At 46.2% G+C, this 10086-nt stretch overlaps 1 long non-coding RNA gene across 1 annotated transcript; it reads left to right on the top strand.

Moving 5' to 3' along the window:
* The first annotated feature begins 5496 nt into the window (after window positions 1-5496).
* Window positions 5497-5828, top strand: LOC124662237. The gene is made up of 3 exons (XR_006990366.1): window positions 5497-5542; window positions 5625-5723; window positions 5795-5828. It is a non-coding gene; the product is annotated as an uncharacterized LOC124662237 (long non-coding RNA).
* Window positions 5829-10086: the final 4258 nt, after the last annotated feature.

The raw sequence follows: 10086 nt of genomic DNA, 5'->3' as shown, positions 1-10086 counted from the left end.
CAAAGGGATCAAATTCTATGGAAACATTATTGTCAATGGTGAATTAACGAACAAAAATCAGATTTTTAATTAATGATGGAGCAACTAAAATATTTTGAAGGATAAAATTTGGTAGATTTTTAAAATTTGTGTTTGGATTGATGATATAAGAGTGACCGGTGCATGAGATTGGAATAGAGGATCCATCGCCAATGGTGATGGTAGAAAAGGGAGATGAGGAACAAGCTGATAGAAAATCCATGTTTGAAGACATATGCGAGGAAGCACCAGAATCAAAAATCCAATCCACACCTTCATCGTTGTTGAGTGTGAAATTGTTCATGGCAGCGAGGAAGGCGGCTCGGTCCCAGCTTGGTGGAGCGATTGACGGAGCGGGAGATGTAGACATGTACTGAAGAGCTGGAGGAGCTTGGTACATGTGGGGCAGCGATGTCGGCGGAGCCATGTATTGCTACGGCGATAGCATGTAAGTCGGTGAAGCCTGGGCGGTGTAGACCTGCTGTGGAGGACGAGGTGCGAGAGGCTCGGGTGCGCCGATGGAGGGGCGGAGGCTGGGACTCCAGTGCCCGGTGTAAGCCGGTGGGGCGCCGTACGGAGAGGGGGGCGACCAGGGCATCGGCCAGGCCTGAACGAGACCCGTCCATGCGTCATGCTGCGGCGGCCAAGGGGCCATGGCGGAGGGCGGTAGCGGAGCTAGTGATGTCGGCGCGGGTGGAGCTGGTGCAGGAGTAGGTGGCCGCGGCGGAGGAGTCGGCGCTGGAGCGGGTGGCCGATATACTGGATTTTTTCCGCGGTAGTTGGGGCTCGGACGCCATCCAGGAGGGGCCGTCGGTGGTGTAGCAGGGGTAGGCAGTAGGGGCGGGCGAAGCGCCGTGTGAAACACATGCGGATGACGCGTGGCCTTGCGAGCTTGATTTTGGGCTTCGAGTTGCAAAATAGATCGCACTTCGGCGAAAGTTGGGTAAGGTTTCAGCAGCGGGATGAAGGCGACTTGCTTCTCAAATTGATCGCCGAGACCAACGAGAAGGGCGTTGATGAGGGTACGGTCGTATGCGTGATCACTGAGTTCCCAGAGTTCGTCACCAATGGTCTTGATGCGTTGGCAGAAGACGATGACGGGGGAGTCGCATTGAGTGCTAGTGCGGAGCTCGATCTGAAGAGCGTTGACGCGCGAGTCGGAGTTGTCCTGAAAGAGTTGCTGAAGAGCGGCCCATAGTTGGGCAGCCGTGGCGTCGTCGGTGGAGACTAGGTTGAAGAGCTCGGTGGAGATCCTGGTGTAGATCCATTGAATGACGGTGAGGTCATCCTTGACCCAGCGTGGATCGGCGGGCCGTGGTGTCGAGGCGAGGTTGATGTGATCGCGGAGGCCGCAGCAACCGAGATGAACATGGAAAAGGTGGCGCCAATGGTAAAAGTTATGCTTGGAGAGATCGAGAACGATCGAGACGAATGGATAGACATCGGCGATCGTGTCGGCTAAGGTAAGTTGTGGGAGCTGTGAATTTTGTTAATGATTTTGTGAAGAGTAGAGGTAGAGGAAGGAGATAGATCGGTGTCGGCGGTGGCGCGCGCCTCGGCTGTGGTCCCGAGTGGATGCATCAGCGGCGGCAGCTGAGTGGGCGGAGCCATCTAGGTGCGGAAAACCTAGGCGTCTGATACCATGATAGATTGCGGAATATGATTGTATTGATATGCAGTAATTAATGATTAGATTGAGTCTTTTGGGCTGTTTATATAGTAGAGAAGACTTGAAAAGCAAGAAGCCTAGTAGAGATAAATCTACGTTACAATCATAAACTACCTAATATAACTAAACCTAATATACTCTAACATTGAGTAATACACCACTAAGTGAACCCAAGTTCCTTGCAAGTGAGACTATGAAACCACTAATCTGACAACAAACTTCATAGCACCAACATTGTGCATACAAGTAATCCACTCTCCTATCCCCACAAATGTAAAGGTAGCAACAAGAGGTACTTCACAAGCACATAAACGGGATTAGTGGGGGACATTAGCTCTAATCCGGCCCATGATCCTACAAATGAAATAACCGGGCTTTGTTCGTGGGATGGGAGGTGGACTTGGCGGTAAGCACATCCCACTTACGTCGTTAAAGATGATATTCTAGTGTCTCGATGCAGAGGGTGGGACGCGGTCTTCATTTCGCAAAATAAAAAGATCCAGATGATTGAGAGCAAGGTAAAGGGTAAAACCAAACTCCCACGTTTGTACGATCTTTCTAGCCCGACGTGCGTTTTGAAATAGAGTTCTGTGTATGCATATTAGTTTGCTAGTGCGTTCCAGTTTCATGTCCGTGTTCGATTTCGGCTCGGCGTTTGCAGCACTGAAGTTCAAATCTCAGTTCACACGTAACCTTTATGTTTTTGTTTTGAGATGAGCACGTACCCGACTCGAGCTCAGGTTTCCGTGAGGCGTGGGCCTTTTTAATTACTTTGCGGGTGGGGCGTAGGCCTGCATTCTCCAAAACAAGAGATAGGTGAACCTGTCTGTCTCGGCCTGCTAATGAAGTGGCCCGGTACAAAGAGAAGGACGTTACTTGGGCCGTCGAAGACCAACGAGATTTCATGCCAGAAAATGCTATAGCAAACCATCATGTATTCATGTAAGCTAGCTCCCCTTAAAAAAATGTAAGCTATATTAAAAAGAAAAACACGCAATAGCAGAAACACACGCTTTCGACCGATGGTTTACGAAAACTGTATCTCGTGCAAAAGCAGAAACACGCGGAGCTACGACGCGTCGACCAGGCGGTGTGCTTGTAGAGCATGCAGCTAGCGTGGAGCTCATGTTTAACGCGCCGCCTGCCTGCGTGCACAGCGCACGGTCGGCTTCTGCGCGCGTGGCCTTGTCCTGTCGGTGCATCGGTCTGCGACCAATTAGCGTGCTGTACGTCCGACGCAGCCAGGCAAGATCAAATCCTTGGGCCAGATTAGCTTGATCCAACTAGGCGATTTGCACAAAAATAACCTAAAACTGAAAGAAAAGCACAGACCGATCCTCCGGCGAAACTATTTCACCAATCTAACCCTTTTGTGTGGCGTCCCTCCCACGGGCACCACACCTGCCCATGTGGCGCCCCCTGCTGGCGCCACTGTCCCAGCCGACGTGGCCCCCTCGCCGCTGAGCTGGTGCGCCCATCCGACGTGGCACCATGCCATTGTAATTGCCCAAACATACTGTGAGACAATTCGTCTGGGACTTAGCCGTTTTGCGAGGCTCAATGTGTGGCGCCGACGCCACGGGCGCCACACTAGCCTATGTGGCGCCGATGCTACGGGCGCCACACATCCACTTAAGTGTGGCGCCCGCGCCCGCCCCCAGCCCGACCATCTTCTTCTCTGTTTCTTCTCCTCCCTCCCTCTCTCCCCCAAGGCGGCCGGCGGTTCCTCCTCCTCCCTCCCTCTCTCCCACAACAAATCGGCCACAAATTCGTCAGATCTGACCGGCCAATCTCTTCCCCATCCATTACTCAAGGTAATCCCCTTCGAATCCCTCACATTCATCCACTAATTTCGTAGATCTTGCTAGATTTGTACATGAACCCTAGACATGGAAACTAGATTTGAAATGGCTATGTATGTGTTAAATGTGTATGTGTAGGAACCCTAGATATGTAGGAACCCTAGATATGTAGGAACCCTAGATGTGTTGAATGAAATTTTACATGTATGTGTGTATGTATGGAACCTTATGTATGTATGTGGTGAAAGGCAAAATTGGAGCTTAGCAAATGCATTATATTGTCTTACATATGTCTATTATGTGCCTAGGAATAGTATGTCTTACGAAATTCATATGTGTGATGTATTTGGATATGAACTCTCATGTATGTGTGATGTATTTGGATATGAACTCTCATGTATGTGTGATGTATTTGGATATGAACTCTCATGTATGTGTGATGTATTTTGATATGAACTCTCATGTATGTGTGATTTATTTTACATGGATATGAATTCTCATGTATGTGTTGCTCATTTTTGTTAGTGGAATGACTCATAATATGGTTGTGTAAACATGTAGGCTGGTGTGGCTCCTGGATGAAGAGTACGACAGGGAACACCGGGCTGTTCATATGACGGAGAGGGGAACGGATCTTCACCCTTTGAAGATTCGTTACCATGGCACATCGGATATACCGTATGACGAGAGGTACACGGAGTTCATCCAGCCTACCGGTCTTATGCCGTTCATATCCCTTGTAAGCCGTGGGGGCCACACATGAACCCCTCGGCACTCACCGCCCTTGTCGACCGGTGGAGGCCGGAGACTCACACCTTCCACTTGAGGGCCGGCGAGATGGCCCCTACTCTCCAGGATGTTTCCATGATCCTTGGACTACCTATTCAGGGTGAGCCACTGTGTATGAACACAGCTTCTGATGGGTGGCGGAGACAGATGGAGGACCTTATTGGCAGGGCTCCTCCGCTGCCAGCAGAACCAAAGAAGAGAGCTCCCGCCGGCGCGTCTTTATATTGGATCAGGACTAACTTTGGAGAATGCCCGGAAGAGGCCGACGAGGACACTCGGAGGACGTACGCCCGCATGTACTTATGGTACATGATTTCGAGGACTCTCTTTCCTGATAGTGGGGGGAAGCTGGCCCATTGGTGTTGGCTGAAGGCGCTTACGGTGTTGGATAACCGGTGGAGTTGGGGAACAGCGGAACTTGCCTACCTCTACCGGCAGGTGATGATTTGCTCTATGTACTATTTTCCTATAGTAGTGTGCTAGACAAAGTACTAACCAAATGTCTTACGTGCGCAGTTGGACGAACTTGTCGCAGGACTGGGAGCAAGACTGGGAGCGGCGGTATTGGTGGATGCATGCTCCTACTTTCCGTATGGAGCTGGGACCACCTATCAGTTGGGAGGCCTAGGACACTCACCGAGAGGCCATGGCCTCATCACCCGAACAACCCTGATCGGGAGCCCACTTGGGCATACCTTTGGGACAATGTCTCGGAGATGACGAGCGATCCAATGGTCATGTACAGGCAGTACACTGCGGAGTTGGACACTCTTACCGCTGAGCAGGTAACCGATCACTCTTTTGCAATCCTAGTTTTCATTGATTCTACGGTCATGTTCTAAATTCTGAGATATTTGTATGCTGCAGGTGGAATGGGAGCCATATGGTAGCTACTACCATATTGGCTCGGGGATGGCTGACCTCAACCGCAAGTGCACGGAGGAGGCGCGGTTCTGGCGTATGCACTGCCCACTCATATGCATGTGGCTTGTTGAACACCACCAGCCGCAAAGAAGCGTTCCTACACTGTTTGGAAGCGACACGGAATGCTGGCCCTGAGCAGATTGTGCCTCACGACTTCGCCGCTTTCAACAACTACCTCGAGTGGTTCCATGAGAACACGCGTATCGAGTTAGTTAAGCACGCGTATCCTGAGGAGATCTTGGACGACCCCATCCAGTTCGATGAGGTTGGGCAAAGCCAGCACGACACCTTTGCTCGCAGAGGGAGATCGACTTCTATTGCTTCCGAGCTGAACTTCGTGGTAATGGATTCTCTCACTGACTAGTACATCATCTACATTGCCATTTGCTCGCTTCAATTGTGTAATGCTATGTTTGTCACAGCGGGAGGAGATCCAAAAAACAGCTGAGGAGTGCGAGGTTATGTGGGAGCAGAGCGGGACAGATGACAAGCCTGTCGGACCGTTGCGGTATTTCATTAAGGTATGATCACCAACTTTGAATGTACGCTACTATGATGTGCTGGCTTTGTAACCATGAACGGCATAACGCAGAACACTGCACGAAAAATGCGGCGGTTAGCCAGCTTGCTAGGTTGCCGGGAAGCCAAAATCGCTACATCTTCCTCTTCAGAAGAGCGGGAGGTATGGACTATTTTGTTGCTGTCAAACATGTTCTTCCTAATTTCAACTTTTGTAATCTCATGTGTTCATGTTTGTGAAGATTCCTGAGGACGAGCTAATTCTGAGTCAAGGCATACTTCCAAAGCGTACCTCCACGCAAGCCCCACGGTCAGCTTACTGATACGTCCAATTTGCATCACTATTTTATATCATAATTTGCTGTTATTCATTGATATATTTCATATTTGGACATAATACTTATGTTATTTCATCTATTTTGCATGTTTCATGATTATTGGAGGATCACGCACCGGAGCCAGGATTCTGCTGGAAAAAGCGCCATCAGAATGCAATATTTCGGAAGATCAACAGTTGATGGAAATTATATCAAAAATCCTATTTTTCCAGATGACGAAGTGAGCCAGAAGGGGGAGCTGAGGGGACCCGAGGTGGGCCCACCCCATAGGCCGGCGCGGCCCAAGGCCTGGCCGCGCCGCCCTGTGAGGAGGGGGCCCACAGCCCCCTCTTGCCTCCTTTTCTTCGCGAACTCCTTCGTCCCGAAGACCTAAGCTCCAGAGGGTACCTCGCGAAGAGTTACAGCCGCCTCTGCGGGGCGGAGAACACCAGAGAGAAAAGAGCTCTCCGGCGGGCTGAGATCCGTCGGGGAAATTCCCTCCCGGAGGGGGAAATCGACGCCATCGTCACCGCCATCAAGTTGGACATCATCTCCATCACCATCATCATCATCTTCATCATCATCACCGCCGTCTCCACCGCTGCACATCGTCACCGCTGTAGCAATTTGGGTGTGATCTTGATTGTTTGATAGGGGAAACTCTCCCGGTATTGATTTCTACTTGTTATTGATGCTATTGAGTGAAACCGTTGGACCAAGGTTTATGTTCAGATTGTTATTCATCATCATATCACCTCTGATCATGTTCCATATGATGTCTCGTGAGTAGTTCGTTTAGTTCTTGAGGACATGGGTGAAGTCTAAATGTTAGTAGTGAAGTATGGTTGAGTAATATTCAATGTTATGATATTTAAGTTGTGGTGTTATTCTTCTAGTGGTGTCGTGTGAACGTCGACTACACGACACTTCACCTTTATGGGCCTAGGGGAATGCATCTTGTACTCGTTTGCCAATTGCGGGGTTGCCGGAGTGACAGAAACCTAAGCCCCCGTTGGTATATCGATGCAGGAGGGATAGCAGCATCTCAGAGTTTAAGGCTGTTGTTAGATTTATCTTAATTACTTTCTTGTAGTTGCGGATGCTTGCAAGGGGTATAATCACAAGTATGTATTAGTCCTAGGAAGGGCGGTATATTAGCACAGGTTCACCCACACAACACTTATCAAAACAATGAAGATTAATTAGTCGTATGTAGCGAAAGCACTAGACTAAAATCCCGTGTGTCCTCGAGAACGTTTGGTCATTATAAGTAAACAAACCGGCTTGTCCTTTGTGCTAAAAAGGATTGGGCCACTCGCTGCAATTGTTACTCTCGCACTTTACTTACTCGTACTTTATTCATCTGTTACATCAAAACTCCCTGAATACTTGTCTGTGAGCATTTACGAGTGAATCCTTCATCGAAACCGCTTGTCAACACCTTCTCGCTCCTCGTTGGGATCGACATTCTTATTTATCGAAGATACTACGATACACCCCCTATACTTGTGGGTCATCAAGACTATTTTCTGGCGCCGTTGCCGGGGAGTGAAGCGCTATTGGTAAGTGGAATTGGTAAGGAAAACTTCTACTGTTTGTGCTGATTTTATTTCTGCCTGCTGCCATAATTCATTATGGAGAGATCTTCTCTCGAGTGTTTATTTGGGAAATCTGCTACTACTGCAAAGGTAGTGGATGAGGCGCCAGGTGAGGAAGAGATACCATACAAAATACCTATGAAAATTATTGAACGTGTAGTGGATAACCGTTATACAGGGGATGGAACTGTCCACCCTGGAGATCATTTACTGTTCTTGCATGAATTATGCGGTTTATTCAAGTGTGCAGGTATTGCTATGGATGAAGTGAGGAAGAAACTATTCTCTATATCGCTTGTCCGGTAAATCGGCGCATTGGTATAAATTACTCGGATAATGGGGATTCTCTTGAATGGAATGATATTGTGCCCCGGTTTTATTCTAAGTTCTATCCTCCAAGTGAAATTCATAAGGATCGGAACCGCATATATAATTTTTGGCCTCATGATGGAGAGAGTATTGCCCAAGCATGGGGGAGATTGAAGTCTTTAATGCTCAAATGCCCCATTCATGAGCTTCCTGGTAATGTTATTATTGATAATTTCTATGCAAGACTTTCTTTTGAAGACAAGACCTTGCTGGATACTTCTTGTTCTGGATCATTCACGCGCAACAAGGAAGAGTTTAAAAGGGACCTTCTCAATCGGATCCAGGAAAATACTGAAGGATGGGAGATCGACAAAGATAGAGAACCAGGTATAAATTATGATTATAAATGCATTGAAGCTTTTATGGATACTGATAAATTTCGTAATATGAGTGCTACTTATGGTCTTGATTCTCAAGTTGCTGCAAATCTTTATAAAGCTTTTGCCTCTCATTATGAATTGCCTAAGAAGAATTTTGATAAGTATCATGAACCGTATAAAGATAAAATTGATTCATCTATTAATAAATGTGTTGTAGTTGAAACTGTTGATCATGTTATTCCTGAAGCTTATATTGAAAAAACTCCTTTCCCTGCTAAAATGAAGGAGTACTCTGTTATAAATAGTGCGGTTCATAAAAGTGAAAAGAAACCTATAGAACCTGAAGAACAAATAAAAGTTGAACCTGCTGTTGCAATAGTTAAAGATCTTGTGACTGAAAATGTGGAGGATGGTCATATTATTTTCTGTGAAGATGCTTCTAATATTGTTTCACATCCTAATAAGTCCAAGCAAGCTAGTGTTCCTATGCTATCTGTTAGAATTGGTGATCATTGTTATTATGGTTTATGTGATATTGGTGCAAGTATTAGTGCTATTCCTTATGAGCTTTACACGGAGATTATGCACGAAATTGGTTCTTGTGAACTTGAAGATATTGATGTGGTTATTCGGCTGGCTAATAGAGAAACTATCTCTCCAATTGGTATTGTTCGAGATGTGGAAGTTCTATGCGGTAAGATTAAATATCCTGCTGACTTTTTGGTACTTGGTTCTGCTGCTAGTAAATATTGTCCTATCATTTTTGGTAGACCTTTTCTAAATACTTGTGGAGCTATTATAGATTGCAAGAAAGAGAAAATTTTGACTAAATTTGCTGGTGAATCTTATGAGTTTAACTTCTCTAAATTTACCAAAACTCCTTATAAAGCTGATTTGCCTAATAATGATTTTAAAGTTGAACAGTGCGTATCTATTGTTCTTGCTCCTAATAATCCCTTGCAGCAACATTTGGAAAATAGCGAGAGTGAAGTTTTTAGGGAAGAAAGAGATGAGCTTGATGAATTTTTTCTTCGCCAACCTATTCTTAAGCATGATTTGCCGGTGGAAGATCTGGGTACAACACCACCACCAAAGGAAGATCCTGTCTTTGATTTAAAACTATTGCCTGATAATCTTAAATATACTCATATTGATGATAAGAAAATATATCCCGTTATTATTAGTTCTAAGCTTTCAGAGTTTGAAGAAGAAAGGTTATTGGAAATACTGAAGAAGCACCGAGGAGCTATTGGCTACACACTTGATGACTTGAAGGGGATTTCTCCCTCTATTTGCCAACACGCCATTAATATGGAAGATGATGCGAAGCTCGTTGTTGAACCTCGGCGTCGTCTAATTCCTAAGATGAAGGATGTGGTAAGAAATGAGGTATTAAGACTTCTTGAAGCTGGTATTATATATCCTATTGCTGATAGTAGATGGGTTAGTCTTGTGCATTGTGTTCCTAAGAAAGGAGGAATGACCGTTGTGCCTAATGATAATGATGAGCTCATACCTCAAAGAGTAGTTGTAGGGTATAGAATGTGCATTGATTATCGAAAAGTTAATAAGGTTACTAAAAAAGATCATTACCATTTGCCTTTTATTGATCAAATGTTAGAAATGTTATCTAAGAACACTCACTTTTGCTTTCTTGATGGTTATTCTGGGTTTTCACAAATTCTTGTTAAAACTAAGGATCAAGAGAAAACCACTTTCACTTGTCCCCATGGAACTTATGCTTATAGACGTATGCCTTTT

This window comes from Lolium rigidum, chromosome 6 (assembly GCF_022539505.1).
Source record: "Lolium rigidum isolate FL_2022 chromosome 6, APGP_CSIRO_Lrig_0.1, whole genome shotgun sequence".
NCBI classification, from domain to species: Eukaryota; Viridiplantae; Streptophyta; class Magnoliopsida; order Poales; family Poaceae; genus Lolium; species Lolium rigidum.
The sequence above is the reverse complement of the archived record's forward strand: the minus strand, read 5'-3'. Positions and strand labels throughout refer to the sequence as shown.